This window comes from Lepeophtheirus salmonis, chromosome 5 (genome assembly GCF_016086655.4).
Source record: "Lepeophtheirus salmonis chromosome 5, UVic_Lsal_1.4, whole genome shotgun sequence".
Taxonomy (NCBI): Eukaryota; Metazoa; Arthropoda; class Copepoda; order Siphonostomatoida; family Caligidae; genus Lepeophtheirus; species Lepeophtheirus salmonis.
In genome coordinates, this window is record NC_052135.2 from 68,988,380 (window position 1) to 68,993,635 (window position 5,256).

At 30.2% G+C, this 5,256-nt stretch overlaps 1 non-coding gene across 1 annotated transcript; it reads right to left on the reverse strand.

Annotated features, from left to right (window-relative positions):
• Positions 1 to 3,889: 3,889 nt before the first annotated feature.
• On the reverse strand, positions 3,890 to 4,632 carry LOC121118743 (uncharacterized). The gene is made up of 2 exons (XR_011780377.1): positions 4,148 to 4,632; positions 3,890 to 4,083 (listed from the first exon to the last, which is right to left on the reverse strand). It is a non-coding gene; the product is annotated as an uncharacterized protein (transcript).
• Between the last annotated feature and the right edge of the window lie 624 nt (positions 4,633 to 5,256).

Consider the following 5,256-nt stretch of genomic DNA (forward strand, 5'->3'; position numbering starts at 1 on the left):
TCCCCTTAAATTAAGATAATTTTGCTTTAAAAAAAATTAACAGCTTTTCCAACAAAATAAAATTTTTGGAAAAAAATGAAAAAATTAAAATAAATTTCAAATATTAGAAATTTAATTCCTTGAATAGCCGTGAATATTTTAAATATTTTTCCAATAAGTAAAATTTTTGAAAATTTTATGTAAAATTTTTAATATTTAAAAAAAAAAATTTCAAAAAATTTAATATTTAAATTTTTAATTTAATTTCAAACAAATTAAATATTTGAATTTTTTTCAAAAAAGCTGTCAATTTTTCAAGAAAATATCCAAAAATTTAACGCTTTGTGAATAGCTGTGGTTTTTTAATTTTTTTTTCGACAGAATTAAAAATATTATTTTTAAATTTTTGTGAACAGCTGTGTATTTTAAAAAAAATAAATTCCAAAAAATTTAATTTTTTTTAAAAAAGTTGAATTTTTATATCCCCTGAAAAAATATTTTTGTAAATTTATTATACTATGAAGGTTTATTTATAGTATATGAAATGTTGCTCTCTGTAGGCCACAAACGCAGATATTTTGGCCTGTAAAGTTTATTTTCATGTTTTTCTAAGTAAAACCAATCACAAACACATAATCTCAATCAAGAGGGCTAAAATTTGTTTACTTCTGTCATTTTCTAACAAAGGAAGGATTTTTAATAAAGAAAGAATTTTAGGAAATGCTTGACACAGTATCTTTTGTATGGTGTTTTTTTAATCCTTTTACTTTTTATGAAGCTTTTAATTTAACGTTTCAATAAATAGTTTTTGACTGTATATTTGTAATATTAGTAAATGTCGTTATAATTCAGTTTAAACAATAGTTATTATGTACATATATACTAGTATGAGCCTGCCCGCTTCACTTACGCATGGGGGAGGATAATGAAAGGGTGATGTGATGTCAATAAACTAACCTATTTCTAAATTGCTAAAGTGAAGGTCGGTTTAAAAAAATCTTTACAAAAAAAAAAAAAACTTCATAATTACTTTACCTCCAAATAAATTAGTATCCTGAGTAATATCCAGTACTTCAATGGAATGCCTATGGGCCATAGGTACTTCAAAATATTACTTATATAATATCACTATTTGGCTTTATTGAATAAATTAAATTTACATAAGTGTTCATTTAAATTGCAGAAATCTAAGACGAATTAAATGGTTAATGAAATATCACCTTTATGTTACTACCTGAAAAATTATTAAACAGATTGAAATCTAATAAGTGTTCATTTAAATTGCAACAAATCCAAGACGAATTAACTGGCTTATACAATCTCCCCTTCCATTCTAATTTTTAAATGTAGAGTGTAGTACAAAAAATGTTGCTAGGCAGAAAAAACGGAGGAGGAGGAGGAAGGTCAAAAAGTTTATTTTTGAATATGTAGGATGTATCAATTACGTCCTTCCTCTGGACTGTATATATGTATATATACAGTCAAACTGGTATTAAATATTCAGATAAGAAAACTTGAAAAGTTTACGTTATTTTTTTCTTCTTTTTATATTCTTCAATCCTTGGTGGGAGCGAAGAAAATGAAAAGATACTTTGGATCATCGAATGGTAAAAAAGATCCAGCACTAATGATTAATTATGCACACAGGTAATGTGTCATCCCCTGGATGAAGGATACGGCCGCTGGGAAGGAGTTCATGTTCCAACAAGACTCAGCGCGCGCACACATCGCCATGAGGACCACTAATCTCTTCAACTCCCACGACATCACTTTTCTGGGATCGCAACACCTGGCCCTCCAACTCACCCGACCTCAATCCGTGTGATTACTACTGGTAGGGGAAGTTGGAGAGGGAGGTGTGCAAAGTCAGCCATAAGAGCATCGTGGCCCTGAAGGGATCCATTACGAGGAGTGGAATGCTGTCGATTCTGCGGAAGTCATCAGGGCATGCAAATCCTTTAGGGGCAGGATGGAGAAGATGGTGGCTGCTGAGGGAGGACATGTTGAATAAATTTATTGTTTAATATCATGTGTTACTTTTTCATATTAACAAATATACTCCAAATTCCATTTTTATCAAGCAGGTTGAATTTTAAGATAGTTCCAATTTATCGTATGTTTGGAATCTTTATTTATTTAACTCTTCTATCGTTTTATATTTTTCTCTTCATGGATGCTATGTTCTTTGGAATTTTCTTTAGAGACAAGTTAATGGTTTATTAAACTTCCTTACTGTGAATAACAGTTAATTTTTAAACACCGTAAATCAAATATCCCGGTGCATTAAGAGAAGCATTGGTGGGGCATGGGTTAAAATCGGTTGGGAACCACTTCTATAGAGCGTCACCCCAATTCAAGAATTTTTTTTTGCAGGCTGAAAAAATTTACGGGAAATTTTTTTTAGAGTTTCTCTAATTTTTTTTTTCTAAATTTTTTGTAGTCAAAATATGAAAACAATATAAATTAAGTATTTAAAGTTATATTTATATTATAATTCATACATGGATTGGTGCAAGAAATACAAGATGACAAGATTTTGTTTATAGTGCAACAGCTGAAGCTAGCTACTCTGGATCCAAATCATCGTCGATATTCTTCTAGTATGATAGTGTCTTTAATCTGGCAAAAAAAACTCCTATATGATATATCCCTATATATAATTACGCTTATGCTGATAACTCTTCCTCGATAACCTCATGGAGGGGGATATCCAGTATCCTCTACCACTATAAGAAAATACACTTGTTGTCTCGAAAAAAATTTGCTATCTTGAATCCCAAATGACGACAATGGAGGAAATGCTTATCCGCCTCATGATTTGGGTGAGACTTAAGGACTCTTGAAGATTTGTAGCTGTTCAGAAATATATACCTTTACTTTTTACGAGTCACAAAACAGAACGGAATTGGAAATGTAAAGCTATACTTTTAATAAAATATGACATTAATACAGTAGCCTTAATTAATGTCCATTAAAGAATGGCATTATCAGAAGTCCAAAGCATCACAACAGCAATCATCAATCAACTATTCACTTTTGAGTAACTAAATAAAGGTGAGCTTCAGAGCTTTCGTCGGGGGTGATCATCCGTAAATATTAAATAATTAACCAATCTTGGTATATCAGATATTATATATAGGTAACATTTCATTGCGGTTGATGAACAACAAGGCTTGTATACAAGTTATTATAATACCCTAGTTTAACTTTGGGAATAATTATAATTCAATAAACTTTTACATCAGAAATGTTATAGTTAGACATCGAAGTGTGAAGTTGGATTCGATACGTGCCACTATACGTAGAATTGAGTCCATATTTTGAAGAATTGAAACTTGACTTCATCTCACAATCAATGACTTGACTTTGATACACTCGATAGCTAAGACTCTTTACTAGACTAGCACATGAATGCTACCAAATTCTAAAAAAATACTCAATACCATGGTCCATATCAGAGGCATATCATAGCCCATCGGTGACATTGCCCATCCCCGCCCCACATTTTTGATAGAGTGATTAAGTAATACCACTTAAAAATCCATTATACTCTACTAATTTTCAAAGTCAAAATTGTATTGTTTTTTTTACTATTTGTCTTGAAAAAGATTATTCGTTCAAATTATTCTAAAATGGACGTTTGTCTCAAATTTGGTATTTATATTTAAAAACCCATATCGTCAAAATTGTCAAATATCTCACACAACTTGAAAATACATTCTGGGGATAGTCTTATATAATTATTGACATGGAATTAACTCGAAATCCGAGGATTCCATCAAATATTCAAAGACTTGGGATTTGTGAGCAAAGTATATTATCTACCTCGTAGACTTTTACATTTTACAGTAAAAATTAGAGTAAATTAACGCCAGCAACGAATGCTAATGAAATGATAAAAAATATGGAATCTTATTTATCTATAATTTTGTATTTCTCTAATTTGTTTTTCTAAACATGCTACTCTTAATTCTAAATGTTGGTTCTTCAAATAATAAAAATTATTTTCTAATCCCGAATTTTTTTTCTTCAATTCTTCGTTCGCCAAACTTATTTTTTCCGTTTCTGAAGAAGCCTTTTGAGTTGATTTAGGATTATCAATATCTAAAATAATATTTAAAAATAATAGTACATTTTACAATTTTGTTGATGAATTAAAAGAACTTACTTGAATCTCCTGGATTAGTGGACGGCGATAATATACGTTTGATTCTCTCAATTAATTGTGAGGAACATGGGTCCTTAAGGGCTTTGAATTTTAAATTTTTCCAACAAGCTTTTAGTTCGGACACAGATCTTTGAATTTCCATACCTTGGTGAGTATTGTAGCAGCTACGCAATTGGTGCCAAGCCTTTTCTTTTGCTGTTCTTGTCGTGGGGTCCGTTTTTTTACACTCAATTATGCTTGAATACTTCTCCATAAGACCAACTATTGCGTTTAACTCAAGGTTGGTATAATTACTCCTTCCTTGTTCAGACATGATGATTTCTTATTCTAACTGATGGATTTTTCCTAAAAAAAATTAAATACAAGGAATTAAATACCGGATCCCTGATAAGTTATTTTTGTTGAACAAGTACTTTGTATTCGGATTCCTATCTACTTTTCATGTAGATAAAAATCCGTTATTTCAATATTCTTTTTTATAAGCCTACCTTATTTATTAATTTGGATAAAGTAATAAATAACCCTCTATACTTTTTTTTATCGAAACACTGAATAATGTGTACTTTATTGAAATATATGTGGCCCGTCAACACAAAAATAAGCCGGGATAATACTTCTCAAAATTGAATGTGGATTACATATTTTGTATTCCTATACAAATTTTTCTTAATTTCTATCTTAAAATTATATTGATTAACCCTTCGAAGGCACTTAAATTAGAGAAAAATTCAAACTTCACAATAAAAGAATAAGGAGATGATAAATTTGATTTGAACGGCCATATTGGGACTCATATAAGTCTCTCAAATCAAATAAAAGTTCTTAACTATAGGTAAAATGATTGGGTATCTTAGACCATCCTCAGATTTAAATATAAAGCCTATACGTGAGCCAAATATATCTGTGAAATAGTGACATGTACGAATAATATATGAAGTAAAAAATAAATTGGGATTTTCACCTTTTTCTTGATTTTTGTTCAATATGGCATTTATGTTGAAACACCATATATGTATATACATTTCTTGCTATGCGAAGCGATAGGAATAATTATAGTTGATAATATTGTAGAGAAAAACGCGTGCAAGGAGGAGGGGGAAAAAAGACAT